Source organism: Lepidochelys kempii, unplaced genomic scaffold, assembly GCF_965140285.1.
Source record: "Lepidochelys kempii isolate rLepKem1 unplaced genomic scaffold, rLepKem1.hap1 scaffold_29, whole genome shotgun sequence".
Lineage (NCBI taxonomy): Eukaryota > Metazoa > Chordata > Testudines > Cheloniidae > Lepidochelys > Lepidochelys kempii.
Genome location: NW_027621931.1, coordinates 2,553,279 through 2,576,387, shown reverse-complemented (window position 1 = coordinate 2,576,387; position 23,109 = coordinate 2,553,279). Strand labels below are relative to the sequence as shown.

At 51.0% G+C, this 23,109-nt stretch overlaps 1 protein-coding gene across 1 annotated transcript in view; it reads right to left on the bottom strand.

Annotated features, from left to right (window-relative positions):
* The window catches only part of LOC144930024 (uncharacterized), a 262,214-nt gene that overhangs the window by 72,603 nt on the left and 166,502 nt on the right, over nt 1–23,109 (bottom strand). The window lies entirely within an intron of this gene.

Here is a 23,109-nt window from a genome sequence, read left to right as displayed (position 1 = left end):
ATTGTCTGCCTAGGACCCCCACCTGCCCTCCACCAGGATCTGCCAGGCCATTTGCCTGGGACCCCCTCCTCCTCTCAGCAGGACCCCCTGACGCTTTACAGGAGGACTCCTCACTCTGCACCAGGGACCGCCCCACCACAGCTCTCTGCACTGGGCATGGCAATGGTCCCAGGAGCCAGCTGGGCAATCCCAGACAGAGCCCCTGGCACAGCACCAGGCAGTGTCTAATCCCCTGCCCCACCTGCCCAAGAGACACCCACCCCCACTGGTCTGCAGCCAACAGGCCCCCAGCCATACCCACCTCCAGGACCCATAGCCTTAGGGCTGGGCACATCAGAACTACTCCCCGAAACCCCAAACCCTCCAGAACCCACCAACCTGACTAGGGTCCCCCCTGCCCAGCCACCCAGAGGCCTCACCCTACCACAATGCCCCTTCAGCTCCCGCTGCAATCTCCCCACACAGACACCTGCCCCCCCCCCCAGCAACAGTGTTCCCTCACAGTGTCTGACAAGTGGATAGAAAGTTATCACCACCCCCTGCTGGCCAGTCACACAGGCAGAGGGAGCCCGGGGGGACGCCTCTTTAACAGGAGAAGGGAAGCCATGGAGGGCCAAAATAAGTAAGACATTTCCATACTCTGTCACTCGCAAATAATGGCCACCGTGGATCCACGCCAGAGTTGGCTACAGCTTTGCACTGCGGGAAGCCCCCCCTCACGGAGACCCTTTGTCATGGGGTTTGGGATACTTCTGGACCACGCTGCACTCAGAGGAACCTCCTCATCCCGTGCCAGCTGGAGAAAAGAAAAGGGTCCAGCCAACTCTCCTGTTACCAACTGGGAACCACCCATCCCCCAAACAGGGGGAGGCCCCTGGCTTTGATGGGTATTGAGTATATGGCTAGTCTCTTTTATCAGCAAACATTTTTAACAGAGAGAAAGGAGGGAACAAATGATTCTCAAAGGAGAGGGAAAGATGATCATTGTTGCAGGGGGGTTAATTTCCCAACCAGGATGGAGAAGAACTCAGGGTGACAGGTTCCCCCCAAGGAAGGACAAGTTGCTGGGATTTAGAGACATGGGGAAGAGCCCCTAATTCAAGAGGATTTTTAATTGACATTTGATGATGACATCGTAAGAGGGAAACCTGAGATTTGTGATCAGTGTTCAGAAATGAAAGAGAAAGGGTGGAAATCTGAGGGATTTTGGATCCATTTATGCAAATTATAGAGAGGAAAGTGGAAAATGAGAGGGATTTTATAGCAGTTGTTGATTGGAGGTAAAAGCTGAGTGTATTTCCCACCACTATTTGGTCAATGAATAGAGCGGAAATGGGCAACGTTGGCAAACGTTTGAGATCCATATTCAGGAATCTGAGAAACGGTGTAAATCTGAGATTTTCGTCGTAATTTATAATTACAGAGACAGGGAAAGCTCTCAGGGGCATATTCAATTAGAAGCAGACAACTAGAGTAAAAGTGGGGCAAACGTTGAGGGTATTTTTGAGGAATCTTTGAGACGTACAGAGAAAACGTGTCACAAACTACGCAACTGAGAACATGGGATAAACGCCAAGACCGGGGGGGCTTTTATGTGGCTATTAAAGAACTAGCTGGAAAAGGGGGGAACGTTTGTGATATAAAATCCAGCCTGTCCAATACAGAAGCAGAAAGTGATGGTCCCCCCCCCCACGGCCCCCGTTCACCTGGGCAGCAGGGAGCCCTCTGAGGGGCTGACTGAAGGGGGCGGGGGGGGGAGCTGGAGGGCTCCCTGGGGGCGGGGAGGGGGCGGCAGTGGGGGATGGACAGGTAGGGGGCAGAGAGTCACTTTCCTGCCCCCCCCGCCCAGCGCTCCCCCACCGGGGTCTCCCACTCACCGGAGCACGGGGGGGTTAATGACGGGCCCCACCCCGCACAGACCCCGGAGGGAGCCGCAGCTGCTCCTCCTACAGATCCGACACGAGGCAGCGCCTGGTCTGCTCCAGGCCCCGCCCCCAGACGCTGCCCCGCCCCCGGTCTGCTCCAGGCCCCGCCCCCAGGCGCTGCCCCGCCCCCGGTCTGCTCCAGGCCCCGCCCCCAGGCGCTGCCTCGTGTCGGGTCTCTCGGAGGAGCAGCTGCGTCTCCGCTCCGGGGTCTGTGCTGGGGGGGCCCGTCATTAACCCCCCCGTGCCCGGCCGGGGGGGGGCTTTGTCCAGCTGGGACCAGCCCCGGCTCTGCCCGCCCCCGACCCGGTGAGTGGGAGACCCCGCGGGGGGGGAGCGTTGGTGGGGGGGCAGGAAAGTGACTCTCTGCCCCCAGCACGGCTGGGATTGGGGGGGGCAGAGACTGGGGCCCGGCGGGCGGGGTCCCTTGGGGGGTGTTGGGGGGAGAAGCCGGAGTTGCGGGGGGTGGGGGTTGAATTGTCTCTGTGCAGCCAGGAAATTCCCGGGGGGGAAGTGGGGGGCGGCGGGGGAGTTAATTGGATCCCCTCCCCCCCCCCGGGCACAAATGCCCCCCAGTTTTCCCCTTTTCCCTCTCGGTAGCTCCCACCTGGTTGTAAACTCCCCCCCACCCCCCCATTGATCCGCTCTCTGGTCTCCCCTGATCCCCCCCCCCGTCTCTCCCTCCTCCTCACATGTCCATTGAAACTCCCCTCCCGTGGGGGGGGGTGCGATTTCCCCCCCCCCCCGTTTTATCCGCAGCGATTTGTCCCGGTGTCGGTGGGAAGTTGGAGCCCGGAGCCATCCCCCAACCTGGCTGCCCCTGCGTGGGGGTGGGAGGAGACGCCGGGTCTCTGCCGGGGCGGGGAAGGGAGGGGACGTGTCCCCCATGGGGCTGCCCCCGATCCCGGCTTCCCAGTCCCACTTGCTGCCCCCAACTGCAGCACCGTTGCCCCCAGCCCCCACCTGCCCCCCACCTGCCCATCCCCCACTACCGTCCCCTCTCGTCCCCCAGGGAGCCCTCCAGCTCCCCCCCCCCGTCCCCTCCGGTCAGCCCCTCAGAGGGCTCCCTGCTGCCCAGGTGAACGGGGGCCGTGGGGGGGGGGACGATCACTCTCTGTTTATGTTTTGGACAGGCTGGATTTTATATGACAAACGGTCCCCCCTTTTCCAGCTAGTTCTTTAATAGCCACATAAAATCCCCGCCCCCGGTCTTGGCGTTTATCCCTTGTTCTCAGTTGCGTAGTTTGTGACACGTTTTCTCTGTACGTCTCAAAGATTGATAAAAATGTTTGCCCCACTTTTACTCTAGTTGTCTACTTCTAATTGAATATGCCCCTGAGAGCTTTCCCTGTCTCCGTAATTATAAATTATGACGAAAATCTCAGATTTACACCTTTTCTTAGATTCCTGAATATGGATCTAAAATGTTTGCCAATGTTGCCCATTTCTATTCATTGACCAAATAGTGGTGGGAAATACAGTCAGCTTTTACCTCTGTGACAAAGTGGGACTGTTCTTCATGTTTCCTCTGAATAGTGTGGGGGTGCCTCAGTTTCCCCTAGGCAGTTTTTAAGTATCTAGGTGGTGGGGTAAGGGTGTATGATCATTGCAGAGCCCTAGAGGGCAGGTGTGTGCAGGAGTCTGGACACAGAGAATGGCCGACACCCTGTTTCCTGGACACTGATGGCCTGGGCCCTTCCCCCCTGCAAGGTGAGAGCTAAAGGGTTGGAGAACAAAGGAATCCGGTGACCTCCTGGCCCGGGAAAGGAACCAAGCCCAGAGGAGGAGTGGCTGGAGGGAGTTGGAGTGAAGTGCAGACGTGTTTGTCTGGCTCACTGCCCCCCCCACAAAATGGCCCCAGCTGAGGGATCCTGTTCTCTGCACCTGCAAGCTCTGTTTTAGACCATGTTCCTGTCATCTCATAAACCTCTGTTTTACTGGCTGGCTGAGAGTCCCGTCTGACTGCGGAGTTGGGGGGCAGGACCCTCTGGCTTCCCCAGGAGCCCCGCCTGAGTGGACTCGCTGTGGGAAGGGCATGGAGGGGCAGAGGATGCTCAATGCTCCGAGGTCAGACCCAGGAAGGTGGAAGCTGGGTGAGCTGTGTGTCCTGAAGACAGGCTGCTCACAGAAAGGCGACTGCCCCAGAGTCCTGCCTGGCTTCATGGGGAGCAGTTCCAGAGCATCGCCCAGGGACTCTGTGACAACTGGTGGTAGCGGTGGGATGTACTGCACCCAGTGGATGGCGCTTCCTGCAGTAAGTGACTGGGGAGCAGTAAAAGGAAGGGGGATTGACGGGAACCAGGCGTGCTGAAGATTCAGAGAGAGACAGTTTCAGGGGGCGGTTAACTCCTGGAAGTGTGTGACCAGAGAGAAGGACTTTTGCAGTAACAGGGTTCCCCTGGGGATTGCAGCGAGCGGTCCCAGGGACGGAGGAGTCTGCCGCTCGACCCTGACAAAGAGGGGGTGATCTCGAGAAGGGCTGGCACACTAGGGGTTCTCCCTGGAAACCGTGGGGAGCTGAGAGCACACAGGCCTGTGAGTCCACAACAACTTGGGAAGGGCGGAGTGAGGGCCTGTCACCGTCTCCTGAAGAAGGACATTGTAACCCTGTACAGAAAGAGAGGGTTGAGCGTTGGAAAGTTCACTGAAGCACAGTTAATCGTGCAGCTGGAGGAGGATGACCGCTCTAAGGGACAGATTCCTGACCCGAAATGGGGCTATAGCAGGATCTGGGAGCAGCTGGAGTGGTGGCCAGGCATCGCCAAGACTCCTGTCCCCGACCAGACGAGGGTCTTCACGATCGGGTTCCCCAGCCGGGGATCGGAGTCGGACAGGATTGGAGCTGAGTCCGAGAGAGCAAGAGGACCGTGAGAGACAGCGAGAGCCCGAGAAAGAGCTGCAGAAGCAGCAGCAGCAGCATGAACTGGTGATGGGGGAGTGGAGAGGCCTAGGGGACCCCCCAGGGGTGAGTGGGGATAGACCCCGGGGGGCCAGTTCCGCAGGGAACCTCGAGACTAAATTGCTTCCCCTGGTTAAGGAGGGGGGGATGTGGATGCCCACCTCACTGCCTTTGAGCAGGCTGGAGATTTGAACCGGGGGACCCTGCGGAAAAGCCCTGGTGTCTAGCTCCCTTGCTGGGTCCCAAGGCCGTAGACTCCGTCAGCCAGATGGGTGGGGAGGTGGACAGGCTCCCACTCCTGGTCCCAACCTATATATCTGTGTGGAGTTTCCTTGGGCCAGGCCCCTCGGACCTCCAGTGGGAGCAGAAGGTGATGGTGAATGGGGAGACATTCCTGGGGTGGCGAGATCCTGGGACAGAGAGAACTGGTGTCAGGCCCTGGGTGGTGCAGCCTCAGAGGCTGAGGGGCTGTGTGAGCTGGGTGAGGGTCCCAGGGACGAAGCCCCTCGCCCTGCCTATAGCACAGATCCCTGTGCAGACCCAGGAGGGGTGGGGCTGGCTGGTCGTTAGGGTTCTCCAGGACACCAGCTGCAAGACCCTGTTATGGGGTGACTGTGTCTCTTTGGGACAGGATCCAGGCCTTACTCCTGTAACTGCCAAGGATTTGAATCCGGGGAACCAATCGGTGAAGAGGAAAATGGTCAGTGCAAATGCAGATGACCTGGCTGGCAGCAGGGAGGAGCGGCTAGGCTCAAGCTATCTGCCTGCCTGTAACCAGACCCCTGGAGTTGGGTGGGACAGAGAGATGCTCCCCGCCCCCCTTGCACACCGGAGAGGGGGCTCACGCTGGCTCTGATGCTGTGAGGAAAGCAGCGAGCTCGCTGCCTACCCCCACTGGGACAGCAAGGGCAGTGCTGAGCAAGGGGGGAGCTGAGACCCCAGCTGAGTGGGGGGAGACACAGGCAGGGCAGGGGATCTGTGGGGAGTGGCAAGGTGCTAGGTAAGGAAAGTCTGGATGAGCCTAGGCAGCCTTGTGAGCTGATGGCTGTGTCTAGTCAGCAGGGTGGGAAGTCGAGGAGAGTGGAAGAGGAGTGTCCCTGGACCTTACCTGTTAGCTCAGTGGAGAATTGGGACAGTGAAGGAAACGTACCTGTGTCTGTCAGGGGTATTGACTTGCCTTTGGAGGGAGCTACCCTGATCTCCAAGCAGTTGTCTGTGACCAGCCTTGTGTGCTGGGACAAGGGGAGAGAGGTCCCAAGCTGGGTGTCTGGGAAAGGAGAAAGTGTGTCCGGCTCTTCTTTGTCTGTGGAGCAGACAGAAGGGGCCTTTCAGCCTGTAATGGTTGAGGGTCATGCAGTTGTCTCATAGCTGGTTCTGGATTCAGCTAAAGCCCAGGAAGGGAAGGGTCCTAAGTTTGTGTCTGCTCGGGAGAATAGCCCTGTAACTAGGTCGCATCCAGTTAGGGTCTATGTAAAATCCCAGAGACGAGACAATTCTGGTGCTTGTATTTTGCCTGTTGCTAGTGTGTTGTTGGAAAGGGTGTAGCAACTCTGTCTAATCAGGGTGAGATCCTAGCCAGGGCACAAGGAGAGCAGGAAGGTGATGTGATTGTGTTACCTACTGAGGGTGTGGAAACCGGTAGCAAGAAGGAAAAGATTCCTGAACTTGTGTGTGGCAAAGGGAAGGAGAATGCTTCTGACCTTTTCTCTAGGGAGTCTGTAAGTTTGCCTGAAAGGGGATTGTGTAGGAATCCGCCGGATGGGCCAGAGGTGATTCTGGATGTAAGGGAGACCCAGAAAGAGTCTGTTGTTGCTCAGGAAAGTGTTCCTCTAGAGCAAGCCCTCGGTGAAGAGGGTAAGGGCAGAATTTCTGGGAGGGGTGAATTGTTGCATAGAAAAGCCCTAGGGAAAGGAATCCTCATGGAGTCTTTGCAAGCAGTTTACTGCCACTGACGGGTGTGAAAGTGATTTTATCAAGAAAGTTTCAGTTCCTAACAGCCAGAAATTTTCTGTTGTGAATGGATCCACTGACTGTCCTGTTGAAAGACCCAGTGTGGAGAGCTTTGAGAAGGTCTCCGATGAAGTGAAAGCTGTTAAGAAAGTTAAACAGTCCCATAACCAAGTGGCTGTGTTTGGCCAGCTTGTTGGGGAGAAGACCCAATCCCAGTTTGACCCCCTGGGGTTTTGGGGTGGCCAAAGGGCATGGGCCGCAGAAACCTTCCCACATGCGGCCTGCGAGTGCTATCGACCACCACCAACCTAAGGGAGGGCGTGAAACTGGAAGGGCCTGGTGTAACTCCTCCCAAGGAATGGGAGAGATGCTGGGGCACCCATGGGAACGTTGGTGGCTTCGAACTTCCCCAGGTCACCGGCTAAAGTGACCCCGCTCAGTTCGATCTCGAAGTGGGGAGAGATGTGACAAAGTGGGACTGTTCTTAATGTTTCCTCTGAATAGTGTGGAGGTGCCTCAGTTTCCCCTATGAAGTTTTTAAGTATCTAGGTGGTGCGATAAGGGTGTATGATCATTGCAGAGCCCTAGAGGGCATGTGTGTGCAGGAGTCTGGACACAGAGAATGGCCGACACCCTGTTTCCTGGCCACTGATGGCCTGGGCCCTTCCCCCCTGCAAGGTGAGAGCTAAAGGGTTGGAGAACAAAGGAATCCGGTGACCTCCTGGCCCGGGAAAGGAACAAAGCCCAGAGGAGGAGGGGCTGGAGGGAGTTGGAGTGAAGTGCAGGTGTGGTTGTCTGGCTCACTGCCCCCAAAATGGACCCAGCTGAGGGGTCCTGTTCTCTGCACCTGCAAGCTCTGTTTTAGACCATGTTCCTGTCATCTAATAAACCTCTGTTTTACTGGCTGGCTGAGAGTCCCGTCTGACTGCGGAGTTGGGGTGCAGGACCCTCTGGCTTCCCCAGGAACCGTGCCTGAGCGGACTCGCTGTGGGAAGCGGACGGAGGGGCAGAGGATGCTGAATGGTCCGAGGTCAGACCCCGGAAAGTGGAAGCCGGGTGAGCTGTGTGTCCTGCAGACAGGCTGCTCACAGAAAGGCGACTGCCCCAGAGTCCTGCCTGGCTTCGTAGGGAGCAGTTCCAGAGCATCGCCCAGGGACTCCGTGACAACCTCCTATCAACAACTGCTATAAAATCCCTCTCATTTTCCTCTCTATAATTTGCATAAATGGATCCAAAATCCCTCAGATTTCCAACCTTTCTCTTTCATTTCTGAACACTGATCTCAAATCTCAGGTTTCCCTCTTACGATGTCATTATCAAATGTCAATTAAAAATCCTCTCGAGTTTGGGGCTGTTCCCCATGTCTATAAATCCTAGGAACTTGTCCTTCTTTGTGGGGGAACCTGTCGCCCTGAGTCCTTCTCCATCCTGGTTGGGAAATTAACCCCCCTGCAACAATGATCATCTTTCCTTCTCCTTTGAGAATCATTTGTTCCCTCCTTTCTCTCTGTTAAAAATGTTTGCTGATAAAAGAGACTAGCCATATATTCAATACCCATCAAAGCCAGAGGCCTCCCCCTGTTTGGGGGATGGGTGGTTCCCAGTTGGTAACAGGAGAGTTCATAGAATCATAGAATATCAGGGTTGGAAGGGACCCCAGAAGGTCATCTAGTCCAACCCCCTGCTCGAAGCAGGAGCAATTCCCAGTTAAATCATCCCAGCCAGGGCTTTGTCAAGCCTGACCTTAAAAACCTCTAAGGAAGGAGATTCTACCACCTCCCTAGGTAATGCATTCCAGTGTTTCACCACCCTCTTAGTGAAAGTTTTTCCGAATATCCAATCTAAACCTCCCCCACTACAACTTGAGACCATTACTCCTCGTTCTGTCATCTGCTACCATTGAGAACAGTCTAGAGCCATCCTCTTTGGAACCCCCTTTCAGGTAGTTGAAAGCAGCTATCAAATCCCACCTCATTCTTCTCTTCTGCAGGCTAAACAATCCCAGCTCCCTCAGCCTCTCCTCATAACTCATGTGTTCCAGACCCCTAATCATTTTTGTTGCCCTTCGCTGGACTCTCTCCAATTTATCCACATCCTTCTTGTAGTGTGGGGCACAAAACTGGACACAGTACTCCAGATGAGGCCTCACCAATGTCGAATAGGTCGAGTTGGCTGGACCCTTTTCTTTTCTCCAGCTGGCACAGGATGAGGAGGTCCCTCTGAGTGCAGCGTGGGTCCAGAAGTATCCCAAACCCCATGACAAAGGGTCTCCGTGAGGGGGGGCTTCCCGCAGTGCAAAGATGTAGCCAACTCTGGGGTGGATCCACGGTGGCCATTATTTGCTAGTGACAGAGTATGGAAATGTCTTACTTATTTTGGCCCTCCATGGCTTCCCTTCTCCTGTTAAAGAGGCGTCCCCCCGGGCTCCCTCTGCCTGTGTGACTGGCCAGCAGGGGGTGGTGATAACTTTCTATCCACTTGTCAGACACTGTGAGGGAACACTGTTGCTGGGGGGGCAGGTGTCTGTGTGGGGAGATTGCAGCGGGAGCTGAAGGGGCATTGTGGTAGGGGGAGGCCTCTGGGTGGCTGGGCAGGGGGGACCCTAGTCAGGTAGGTGGGTTCTGGAGGGTTTGGGGTTTCGGGGAGTAGTTCTGATGTGCCCAGCCCTAAGGCTATGGGTCCTGGAGGTGGGTATCGCTGGGGGCCTGTTGGCTGCAGACCAGTGGGGGTGGGGGTCTCTTGGGCAGGTGGGGCAGGGGATTAGACGCTGCCTGGTGCTGTGCCAGGGGCTCTGTCTGGGATTGCCCAGCTGGCTCCTGGGACCATTGCCATGCCCAGTGCACAGAGCTGTGGTGGGGCGGTCCCTGGCGCAGGAGGAGGGGGTCCCAGGCAAATGGGCTGGCAGATCCTGGTGGAGGGCAGGTGGGGGTCCTAGGTAGGCAATGGGGAAATCCCAGGCAGGCAGTGAGGGACTATAAAATGACTCTACACAAACAGCCCCCCACCCCATTTCTCCTGCCATTTGCAGGAGCAAATCCAGCCATGGGGGAGCAAACAACCCAGGAATGAGAGTTTCCTAGCAGACAGGCATGGAGAGGTGTCAAGGTTCCTCCCCCACTCTGAACTCTAGGGTACAGATGTGGGGACCTGCATGAAAAACCTCCTAAGCTTATCTTTACCAGCTTAGGTCAAAACTTCCCCAAGGTACAAAATATTACACCCGTTATCCTTGGACTGGCCGCTACCACCACCAAACTAATATTGGTTACTGGGGAAGAGCTGTTTGGACGCGTCCTTCCCCCCAAAATACTCCCCAAAACCTTGCACCCCACTTCCTGGACAAGGTTTGGTAAAAAGCCTCACCAATTTGCCTAGGTGACCACAGACCCAGACCCTTGGATCTGAGAACAATGAAAAAGCATTCAGTTTTTTACAAGAAGACTTTTAATAAAAAATAGAAGTAAATAGAAATAAAGAAATCCCCCCTGTAAAATCAGGATGGTAGATATCTTACAGGGTAATTAGATTCAAAAACATAGAGAACCCCTCTAGGCAAAACCTTAAGTTACAAAAAAGATACACAGACAGAAATAGTTATTCTATTCAGCACAATTCTTTTCTCAGCCATTTAAAGAAATCATAATCTAACACATACCTAGCTAGATTACTTACTAAAAGTTCTAAGGCTCCATTTCTGGTCTATCCCTGGCAGAAACCAGCATACAGACAGACATAGACCCTTTGTTTCTCTCCCTCCTCCCAGCTTTTGAAAGTATCTTGTCTCCTCATTGGTCATTTTGGTCAGGTGCCAGCGAGGTTACCTTTAGCTTCTTAACCCTTTACAGGTGAGAGGAACTTTCCCCTGGCCAGGAGGGATTTCAAAGGGGTTTACCCTTCCCTTTATATTTATGACAAGAGGGCACAGGGAAAAGGAGATAGAGAGACTGACAGGGTCTGTGGGATAAAAGAGTTTTGAAAGAGATTTCCAGCTCTCTCATCTGCCCAGACAGATGTATTACTGCACTGTGGGGAGAAACACTTTCCTGTGGACAAGACGAGGATGAGACAGAGGAAAACCCAGTTCCTGACTCCATGTCCCTCCTGCTGGGGTGTGGCTGCCGTGGGGTCAGTGTCAGAGGGAATCCTCGAAAGGGACTCCTTTGGTTCTGCTTTTTTCTAGGATTGCGTTCAGAGACTTTGTTTTGGGATACGGGAGAGAGAAAGGAGGTTAAAAGTGTGTCTGTGGGCTTAGCCTGGCAGGAGGGGCCAGGTCTCTGCTGTAATCCAGAGATTGAGTAGAGAGTTGTCACTTTGGATGGGCTATCACCAGCAGGAGAGTGAATTTGTGTGGGGGGCGGAGGGTGAGAAAACCTGGATTTGTGCTGGAAATGGCCCAACTTCATGATCACTTTAGATAAGCTATTACCAGCAGGACAGTGGGGTGGGCGGAGGTATTGTTTCATATTCTCTGTGTATATATAAAGTCTGCTGCAGTTTCTACGGTATGCATCCGATGAAGTGAGCTGTAGCTCACGAAAGCTCATGCTCAAATAAATTGGTTAGTCTCTAAGGTCCCACAAGTACTCCTTTTCTTTTAGCATTTTCTCAGTACGGCAGAATCTCAGATCTCACTCTGCAGGGAAAGCGCCTGGGGGAAGCGTGATGTGAAATGAAATAATGCCCGTTCCCAAACCTCCACAACGGCCCTTCTCGCCCGGCCAGGCTGCAGAACGACGCTCACGTTTCGTTCCGGTTCATCCCGTCCTCCCATGGGACAGGGGAGCGACATGGCTGCAGAGGAGCCAGCTCAGGTAGGGATTATTGGGGGGGTTCTGATTTGTTCCTGCAGGAGGGAGAGGGACAGCAAATACACGGGAGAGGGGAAGGTTTACACGGTCTGGTTTGGAGGTTAGAGCGGGGCAGGAAATGCACAGGGTGGAGAAAGGGAGGAGGCCAGGGGGTGGCAGACCTGCCTGGAGGAGTTTAATAAGTGGTCTACGTTCTTGGAACAGACCCATGAGGTTCGGAGGTGGAAATGCTCCAATTTGGTGAACAGAAAATAACCCACGTAGATGGGGCTGGGAAAAAGGACCAGACTCCTAGTGCTGGAGCCTGACCCAACTAACCAGCGGGTGCCTTGAAATTGAAGGGGGAAGCCACCAGTCAGGCTTAGGGGAGATTCTCCTGCCTCATATCCAGCTCCTCACAAGGAGGAGGGTGTTGGGCTTCCTACAAGAGATCTCTCCCTAGACCCTGCTTGGGGCAGCATCTCCGGTATCAGTCTGTGGCTAGTAGGTGTGTGATGGATCTGCTGGGAGAGAGGAGGGGCTCTCTCTTCGCCCCCTCACCCTGGTGTTCCCTGGGTGCTCTGAGCGCGGTGGGGGTGGGACTGTGTTGACTGCGGTCCACCCAGAGTTTCGTTTGATTGGCTCCTCTCCCCCACGAATAGTGGGGCTGTGAGTGGGGCAGCAGGTCCTGAGTGTGGGGCTCTGGCTCTTTCAGGGGACGGTGACCTTCGAGGAGGTGGCTGTGTATTTCACCAGGGAAGAGTGGGCTCTGCTGGACCCCGCTCAGAGAGCCCTCTCCAGAGACGTCATGCAGGAGACCTATGAGACTGTGACCTCGCTGGGTAAGGATTCCTGTCCCCTCGGTTCTTGGAAGGGGAACTGAAGAGATGAGGTTCACGCCACCCCCACAATGCCACCACTGCTCTGTCCTGTTCCAGCATCACCCCAGCATGCCAGTGACACACACACGACCAGAGACCCTCCCCTGCTGCTGAACGCTGTGGGAAGAGAGCACAGGAGCAGAATCGCACAGTGTCAAATATCTCCTGTTTGCACAAGTAAAACGGGGGGTTAGGTCCAGCATAACGAGCAGAAGCTTCCTACCCCTGGCCTTCTCTCAAACCCTGAGCCTTCTCCACCCAGACCGGAAAGTGCTTGGGGTGTAAGAAGCAGGCTGCTGGGGTCAGAGCGGCTGGTCCAGGGTTACTGATCACACAGACCTTGAATGCTGGCTGGGGGAATCCAGACAAGGGAGCTCCAGCAGCAGAACATTGAAACTCAGCCAGGATTACAGATGACACAACTCCTCACTGCTCCGGATTGCCCCGTGCATGGGAAAATGGCCTCGGTTGCTGGTGAAAATCCTTGAGACCTGGAGAGTTGCTCCCCCCATCCCCATGTGCAATAGCCACAATCTCTCTTCTCTGCAGACTTGGTTTTTTGAGTCCCTCATTCCTGAAGTCACATGACCCCAATTCTTATTTTTCACATTCTGCTTTTCAAGACTATTTAGAGTCTGTTGCTTGTGAATGATAGTTTCTAATTTCCCAGTGTTCTCCACAGCCAGGGATTTTCCTACTCCCTCCCATTGCACTGGACTCACTAGGTTCCCTGGTATTTAAGAACGGCCACACTGGGACAGACCAAAGGTCCATCTAGCCCAGTGTCCTGTCTTCCGACAGTGACCAGCGCCGGGTGTCCCAGAGGGAATGAACAGAACAGGGAATCATGAAGTGATTCATCTCCTGTCACCCATTCACAGCTTATGACAAACAGAAGTTAGGGACACCATCCCTGCCCATCCTGGCTAATAACCATTCACGGACCTGTCCTCAATAGATTTCTCATGGTGTGTGTGTGTTTTTTTTGTATCCCTATTATAATCTTGGCCTTCACAACGTCCTCTGGCAAGGAGTTCCCCAGGTTGACTGTGCCTTGTGTGAAGAAATACTTCCTTTTGTTTCTTATAAACCTCTGCCTATTAATTTGATTGGGTGATTCCTAGTCCTTGTGTTCTGAGAAGGAGTAAATGACACTTCCTTCTTTACTTTCTCCACAGCAGACATGCTTTTATAGACCTCTCTCATATGCCCTCTTGTCTCTTTTCCAAGCTGAAAAGTCCCAGTCTTACATATCTCTCCTCATACAGAAGCTGTTTCATACTCCTAGTCCGGGTTTTTTTGCCCTTTTCTGAACCTTTTCCAATTGCAATGTATCTTTCTTGAGATGGGCCGACCACATCTGCACACAATATTCAAGATGTGGGCGTACCATGGATTTATATAGAGGCAAGTTATGTACTGTCTTATTATCTATCCCTTTCTTAATGATTCCCAACACCCTGTTTGCTTTTTGACTGCCTCTGCACCCTGAGTGGATGTTTTCAGAGAACTATCAACAATGACTCCAAGATCCCTCTCTTGAGTGGAAACAGCTAATGTAGACCCCATCATTTTATATGTATAGTTGGGATTATGTTTTCCAATGGGCTGCACTAGGTGCTATCCTGACATCTAGGACTGCTGAGATCCTGCATTCAGTGATATCCCTGCCCTTCCTGTTCCCTTTCTCCACTGAACCCCACCAGCCCATTGTTAGTGTTTCCAGCTTCCCCAGGACTCTCTCATTGTGTCTGGACCTCTCTCTCTCTGCAAGAAGCAGTTCCAGGGAGACTTGTCCTCTGTCTGGAGTCTTCAACTTCTGGGACATGGATTTACTTTCTCTGTGTTTTAGGAGATGCTTTGAAATTGAGTGTCTGTGACATTAACCACAGTGCAATCTTGACTGGTTGAACAGCTGTTTCCCCTCAGTTGCCCAAGCTGGGGTGGCTTTTACACTGCTTTACTGTGAGAACAGCCACTCGTGGGCAGTTAACACCCAGTCTCCAGCATGTAACTCGCTGCCAGCTACACAGTATTGAGCGCTGTTAGTCAGCGACTCACGAATTACAGTGCACCACAGGAGAACCCCAGAAAATTCTCTGGTCCCGGACTTTTGTGCATCTTTCACTGTCCAGCACACTACTGAACGTCGCAAGGTCATATGAAGTCTGTCATTTCATCAGTGGAAAATGACACGTGCCAGCCTTGTTATCCCAAATGGATTTTCCAACACACTTTAATCCCAACACACTGGTTAGATGAAACAATAAAATGAGATGGCTAACTACCGGCAAAAAAACCATATTAATTGACTACAGGAAATGAGGTATAAAAGCCAGAATTGTTTACAAAAGAAATGCAAGATAAAACCCAAACTAACATCTAAGTTAACAAGCTAAAACGGATACAAAGCAAATGTTTCTCTCACTATATCCTGAGGCAGGCTGGCTGTCCTTTCAGCCAGAAGTCCCCCTAATTCGCCCCTGCTGCCAAGTTCAGTTTCTTCAGGAGCTGTCATGAGCAGAGGAAAAGGGGGAGAGAGAGAGTCTCAAGCATTTTCCTCCCCTCTTTTTATAATTCAGTCCTTTGTACTACAAACAACTTCAGTTCTCAGCTGAGTCATGGTGACCGGCTGTCTGTTGTAGCTATGAGCTTCAAGTGGTCCCTGTGAAGGAATGTAAATGTCTTCTTCACACCTTCCCCCTCCTGGAGAATGGCAATTTGACCAGCTGCTTGCCTTGCTGTCTCTGAGGAACTGGTCTGAGGGTGTTCCCCAGAATTGTAACTTTTTCACTAATAGGATACAGTAAAATCTCATAATTTTACATAGTGTTGCTACAAATATTTTAACAGGAGGATAATATTCTGTAGATTATGCATTTTCAAATGATACCTCAAACAAGCCATACTATGTAAATAATTGATCATAGTTTTCTAGAAGAGTGAACATAGGGGTTGTGACAGGGTCAGGCCAGATGGCTAAGTAGGTCCCTTTTCCTTGGGTAAAGTAACAGAACAATCAGGAACCTTCTGGAGACCAGTAAGACAGCTGATTCGAACACCTGCAACCAATCAAGAAGCTACTTGAATCAATTGAGGCAGGCTAATCAGGGCACCTGGGTTTTAAAAAGGAGCTCACCTCAGTTAGTGAGGTGCGTGTGAGGAGCTGGGAGCAAGGGGCGCGAGGAGCTGAGAGTGAGAACATGGACTGATGGAGGACTGAGGAGTACAAGCATTGTCAGACACCAGGAGGAAGGTCCCATGGTGAGGATAAAGAAGGGGTTGGGAGGAGGCCATGGGGAAGTAGCCCAGGGAGTTGTCGCTGTCGCAGAGCTGTTCCAGGAGGCACTCTAGACAGGTGCATTCCACAGGGCCCTGGGCTGGAGCCCGGAGTAGAGGGCGTGCCCGGGTTCCCCCCAAATCCTCCCAACTCCTGGTCAGACACAGGAGTCGTCAGCCTGGACTGTGGGTTCAGAAAAACGGCCAAGCTGAGGGCTGCCGTGAAGCTCCAAGGCGAGCAAATCCGCCAATAAGCGCAAGACCCACCAAGGTAGAGCAGGAACTTCGTCACAGGGTACAGACTGTGCCTGTCTGTGTGTGTCCCCAGCAGATATGTGGGTATTTCAATCCCTCATAAGCAGAGTGCTCAGCATCTTCAGGGACCCAGGGAGCTGGTCCTGGGAATTCACTGGTTTACTAGGCGTGACACTGTAGGGAATTGTGAGACACTTCAATAATAATAATTAATAATAAAATACCAATATGATGAAATTGCAATGAATCATGCTAGATATGCCGTGTAAGGTGTCAGTGAAAATGCTATGATTTTCCAAGTATGATCATTTTGTTTCTATGTTTTGTACCACCTTTGTGTTGTGAGTTATAGAGATGTAGGGTATATCTGTATTTCCAGACTTGTGCAGTGTTTCTGGGTGACACCCCCGGACAGACTGGCATCAGCACTGCTGAGCCTCTTCACTGGCCTGTCAAGGGTCATCAGCTGTACAATGAGCCCATGAAAAGAACCAAGGGGATACACCTATTGAGTCAGCAAGACATGCAGGGGTATGCCTGTGTACTGAGAACTCCAGGGCTTTTCCATGCCATGTGCTGTGAAGCTTGTGTTTGGGACACAGGAAGTACAAGCCACAAGGCAAAGGGAATAGAAAGGGCAGCTGCATCATCTTCATTTTCTCTTCAATCCCTCTTCCTACCTCTGGAGCAACTTCTCTGCAAACTGAAGCCTTGAACAAAGGACTGAATGACCCATCCAAGCTGTGGATGTGTTCCAGACGGACTTTCAAGCCAGGAACTCACCAATACTGTGAAGAACCCGATATATAGATTTCTGAATGTATCTGACCTTTCCTTCTTTCCTTTAGTTTAGAGGCTAAAGGATTGGCTGGCAGCCTGGTATTTTGGGTAAGATCCAAACCTTTTTTTTAAGGTCAGCCTTGACAAAGCCCTGGCTGGGATGATTTAATTGGGGATTGGTCCTGCTTTGAGCAGAGGGTTGGACTAGATGATCTCCTGAGGTCCCTTCCAACCCTGAGATTCTATGATTCAAACCTGTGCTGACCTGGTAATATGGTTGACCCTTTGGGGTCAGAACATTGTGTTTCTGTGACCAGAATTTTTAAATAAGCTCTCACTGTACCGAACACAGGTGCTGATTGGGAGTCAGAGAACTGGAATGCAATAAAGGGGGCTGTGTGATCTTTTTCAGCTTCTCAATAACCAGTGTGGGGGATCAGAAGCATAGTTTGTGAGTGGTCGGTGATTTTAACTTCAGTGTTAGCCATCAGTTCTGGGAGCATCTTCTCTCCCTTTTTTAGCCTGCCCTGACCTTAGCGTTTTCAGTCAGGACTCCCCAAGGCACACCAGGTCACACTAAGCACTGAAGTTAAATTAATAGAATGATTTGTTTTTTTTATGACAGAGTCTTATGCAATCACCTGAACTCCTTTGTTTTCTTTCATCTGAGCAGGGTTTCCCATTTCCAAACCTGATGTGTTTTCCCAGCTGGAACAAGGGGAAGAGCCATGGGTCTCAGAGCTCCAGGGTTCAGAGGAAAGACAGACCCTGAGAGCTCCCTGCAAAGGTGAGGAAACATGAAACCAACTCAGAATCTGTAAGTGCCTGAAGGAAACATCTGGGATGCCCTACAAAGCCCTTGGGAGGTCACTCAGTTCATTATTGTCTCTAGCAGGGGTCATAACCTCAGGGTAACTATAACTCATGGCTTCCTGTAGATCCTAGCAGACATCAGGCAGTAGCTTCCTCCCTTCCCCCCATGAATTTGATGGGATGTGAAGGCTGAATTGATCCCCTCCTCTCTCCCATTTAGGGGAAGTGTTTGGAGGAGTTCAGTTCCTGTTTTTATTTGACCTCTCTCCAGCACTTTTTTTCGTTGGCCTTCCCCTTTCCATCCCTGTTTGAGGTTTCTGTCTCTATCGCAGCAGGTGATGCGATGGCATGTGAGAAAGAGGAGCAGAATTCTCAGCAGGAAGATGCTGGGCAAGTGGATAAACACAGAGCATTATCACAAAGATCGGAAAGGAACGTGTCCAGGAGTCATGAGCAGGGAAAATCCTGTGAGATTCAGCACAGACCAGAGAGAGAGCAGGGAAATCGGCCAAGGGATAAAGTGGGTAAATTAATTTCCTGTCGGGGAACTCAGAAGGAGCTCAAGGAAAGCACAACACAGCAGGAAATCCTCAGGGGAAAGACAAAAAATGCATGCACTGAGTGTGGGAAAAACGTATATGACCAGTCAGCCCTTATAAAGCATCAGAGAATCCGCGCAGGAGAGAGGCCCTATGAATGCCGTGAGTGTGGGAAAACCTCTTGGCACTCAGCCCATGTTAGCCATCCAAGAATCTGCACAGGAGATCAACACCATAAAAACCTCTAGGGCTATCCGTACTTTCTTTTCTTTAATACTTTTCCTGATTCCCACATAGTAACTTTTAAAGTTGTTTGAACTGTTTGCAGCACCGTTATCCCTCAGCGTGTCCAAATGAGTGGCCCATTTTTGCTTTTTGCAGTTCACCCTGTTTTGAGGTGGACCCATTTGTCCTTCCTATCTACTCCATTGTCTCACGAATAATTTGAGTGTGCCCTTCCTATCAGGAACCAGGGAGCATCACATCTATACCATTCCTCCTATTGCAAAATTATTGTTCGGAATCACCAATGATTCAGATTATATCATTGCCAGTTGTTCTCACGTTGCTCTGGGTTGTGCTGAAGAGCAGTTATATTGGGAACTTTCCCAATTATATTTAAAGGAAGAGGAGCAGGGGCAGGAAAAGAAGTGTCATTTCAGCCTCTGTGACACTGGAAGGAGATGGGGTGACTCAGAGATTCCCTCCTTCCCCATCACTCCAGACCTGTTAACTCTGCATGGCTCAGACAGGAGGGATCTTTATCACATTCTATCCCTCCACTTCTCAAAGTGTCACGTGATGAAGCGTTCTCAGCTGTCTATGCTTGGAGACGATGCTTTGACTTCTTTAATCCTATATCAGAGTCGCTATGCCTGGAGATGAAAGTGTCAAAAACCTGGAAGGGGAATTCAGATGGATCCCAAGCACCGTGTGATCATTTGGAGTTTAAATCCCAGGTTCCATCAATTGGTAGAGCCACTTCTGGCAAGGGGGCTGTTTTGTCCCCCATTATGGGGGATGCTAGGTTACTAAAAAGTTTTTAAATAACCTAACTAATTCTATGGCATGGGGAATGGTCCCCTTCATGATGCAGATGTTGAGGAAATAGAAGTGGGTTTTTTATTGAATTTATCCTTTGTAGGTGCTAAAAAAAAGTGTATGAAATGAAATCAGTGTTGGAAATCTAATAGCTGCAGAAAAATAGCTAGTTTTGAATAGAAACTCCAGCTCTGATAACTAACAGGCCTGTATCCAGTCCCTTGCCTGGAATTGTGCCACCAAATTAAAGAAAAGCTGGGCATGTTTCAGGAAGCCATTCCTCACTAACACTGCTGAGATTTTGAGTGCTTTTGTAAAGGATTCTGAAGTGTACATTTACCCTAACCAAGGCCAAGGATTTGGAAAGAACTGGGGTTGAATGAGTACACGCTCCGTTCTTGGTTTCCATCCCAGTAAAAGAAGCTATGGTGACCAAAGCCCCAAGGAAAATTGTTTGTTTGTACAACTCACTGATTACAGATCCAAAGCATGCCAGGGTTAGATTGAGAACAATCATCCTTCACCATTTGGATCCAAAGAGAGAGAGTGCTTCATAGGACATTCCCTCCTCGTGGATTCCAAACTTGGTGCCTGATCGGGTAATGTCAAAGTCAGCTTCAGGACTCACATAATTTGTCAGACCATTCTGTTTATTAGCAAAGCACTTTGCCAGTGCCCCCGGATATGTGAGCCCCCTGCAAAGGCTCAAGCTAACTTATTTATACAGATAACCCAATTTAACATAAGAGACAAAAGGAAGCAGAAACTGACAAATATACATACATATCTTACTTCCATACTAATGTTTACCAATCTCCCAGCTCAGTAGGAGCTCTAAGTTAATTAGTTTGAGGACCCATTGTCTCACACTCCTTAATGTTTCTCTTCTTGACAACTATATTTCAACAAACCCTTCAAGTAGCATTTCTTTAATGAATTATAATTTCAATATAATTCATTCTATTTTCACAGAAACAAGGACTTTCAGGCTGTGGAAATGATGGCAACCAATGAGGCAACGAATGTGTCCGGTTCCAGTTTCAGACTTCCAGATACTCGCATGTTGAGTCCTGATTCTCTGGTTTTGTGTCTGATGCTCCGGCTTCACAATAAAGCTGATGTTGGCACAGCTGCCCCCATGTAGCTGCACTGGTGTAGCATGCTATTACAGATGCTCTAAGCCAATGGGAGAGATCTCTCCCGTCGGACTTCATTAGTCCAACCCCCTCAAGCTATATCTCCTGCTGACGTAGCGCTATCTACACAGGGCGTTAGGGCTGTGTAACTACATTGCTCAACTCTGGATTTTTCACACCCCTGAGCAATATAGTTATACCGATAAATGCCTTTTAGAAGAACCAGCGATATATGAACTCAGAGAATTGGTTGGGACCTACGTTGGGACAAACCGGAACTAGAGCCAAGGTTCAGTTGTTGGCAACGGGGATTAAAAGAAAATGAACTCATATGACAAGAATTTGAGCTCTTTGAATATGTTATTGTTTCCAATGAAAATGAATTTATTGGTTAAAGAGTAGGAGACTAATTGTGTGATAATCTGAATCACTTTGTAAAACAAAGTGTCTTGTTTTTTTTGTTTTGTTAGTCATACAGGAAGTGACAGCTGATCTTGAAAAGTTAATTTGCTTTAATTTACCCCCTGTAGTGTAAGGAGTTCTGGTAGAAAACCTCACTCCAATGGTTGGGGTGGAAGAATGTGTGTGAGAGTGTATAAGTGAATATTGGCCCAGTATAGATTTTAAATTTTTGTGTTTCAAATAGAACTTATTTTGCTTAGTTTCAAAGTCTATTTCTAGTGAGAGCAAAAGTATTCGAAGAGACAATTTGTAGAAGTTTTTACAAGTTCTTACACTTAGACTGTAAGGGTCACTGACTTCCCCACTTCTCTAATTTGCAAAGGAAAGTCATCTGTCCTAGGATGTGTTCAGCAGGTAGGAAAGTTGCAGTCCTCAACCACCAAGGAAAAGGCTGAAGTCCATTACCTTTTAGGTCAAGAAGCCATCTGAAGTCTGGTCTATGCTGAAAAGCGATGTTGACGTAGCCACCTCTCTCAGGGGTGTGAAAAGTCCACTCCACTGAGAGAAGTAGTTAATGTGACCTCAGCCCCAGCGTAGACAGTGTTAGGTTGTCAGAAGAATACTTCCAGTGTTTGGAGTATAGACAGAGCCTGAGACAGACCGATCCCCTATGGGAAGTGAGTCATGACATGAATTCCAATTTTGACCCATTTCCCTATATGTGAGGGAGGTACTAGTATGGAGGGCTGGGCCAGCTGTCCGATCGCCTGGTTCCTCAACTGTAGCTACAGCTCTTCGTACCCATCCACCCTAAGACTGAGAGAAATGGAGAGTTCCAACTGTTGTTATTTTAGTATCTTATTGTTCCTTTCTCGGTTTTTTGTGCTGGTCTTTCTATTATATCAGGGTGTGAGGGTATAGCTCAGTGCATGTTGTGACAAAGCTCTGTCCTTGTCTCTATGGGTCCCACGTTTCCTGGTGGATTTTGCTAGCCTCAGAGGCTCACTGTGACCGTCCACATAGCCCTTCTCTCTCCCTAGAGGCAAGGGCCACAGCTTACTGAGCCATCATAAGCCAGCAAGGGAGGTGAGGAGAAGCAACCCTCCCATGCACAATCTCTGTTTCCCAGTATCCATGATTAATCAGGGAGGGGAGGGGGGAGCCTGGGCCCACCCTCTACTCTGGGCTCCAGCCCAGGGACCCTAATAGTAGCAGCTATGGTAGCTGACTTTTGGGAAATAGGACGTGTACAATTCCCTGGGCCGCTTCCCCACAGTAGCCCCCACTCAGTCTCTCCTTCGCTGTTACCTCAGGGCCTCCTTCCTTGCACCTGATATGGATTTGCACTGCTTGGTTCCTCCAACAGCACGGCTTCCTCCTACAGATCCTGACACATGCGCCTCACTGACGAACTGGGAGGCTTTTCACGAGTTCCAGCCAGGCCTTGATGGGCTTCAGGTATTCCAATCAACCTAGCTATCTCCACTGCTTTCTAGAAGGATCTTAATTGGCCCCAGGTGTCTTGATTAACCTGAAACAACTGCCATTTGGTTACCATAGTACCAAGGATTTGTTTAGGCTGGGGCTAAAATACCTGTTCCGCACTACTTAAATATAGCCGTCTTGCCTTGCCCCGTCGCAATGTGTGACAAAAGCTTATTGGTGCCAATTGGCAAAGGGGTCACTGTCATTCACAAGCAACTCCTGTCTCAGACCTGTTGGGGACACTGGGGCATGGCCACTAGGTAACTCGAGCAGATGGAAGACCACGAGTGTCTATGAAGCCCCCTTGCACTAGGCCCAGGTGTCCTTACCCCCACCCCCCCGCCTGGAGGCACACACAGCAGTTATGCTGAGAATCTGCAACAGTATGTTGCAGAGTCAGACTGCCTGAAACTAAGCAAGGCCAAACAGGGGAGATATGGAAGAACAATGCTGAATAAAGCAGCTTTATGTTTCGTTTAACAAATGATACAGAGAATCAGGGAACTAGCTGGGAACTGGATTGGCTGGCTATATGGATACTTGGGGCAGCTTGCTATTGGATAAGTATGCTGGGAAAAAGGATGTATAAAAGCCTGTGTAACTTCCTGCTCTGTTGTGCAGGATTTGAGATTTTCTTCTCCCTGTACCTTTTTGCAGCTGCAAATAAACTTTTCTGCTTCTCCACCCCGTTGTGATTATTGGGTGTAGCACACCGGATAACGAACCAACTCAAGCTGTTGTTCAGCCTCCTGGCACTGGGTGCCGGCAACAGACCTGACAAATTCACCACACCTAGGACCCAGAGCAGGGGTGGTGGAATATTCCTTACAGTGGGGGGGCCACCGGTGTCCGAACTGTGACGCCCCCATGACACCCCTTTCCCCCCAGCCCTCACTCACTCCGCCCCTTCTCCCTGAGGCCCCAATCTCACACCGCCCCT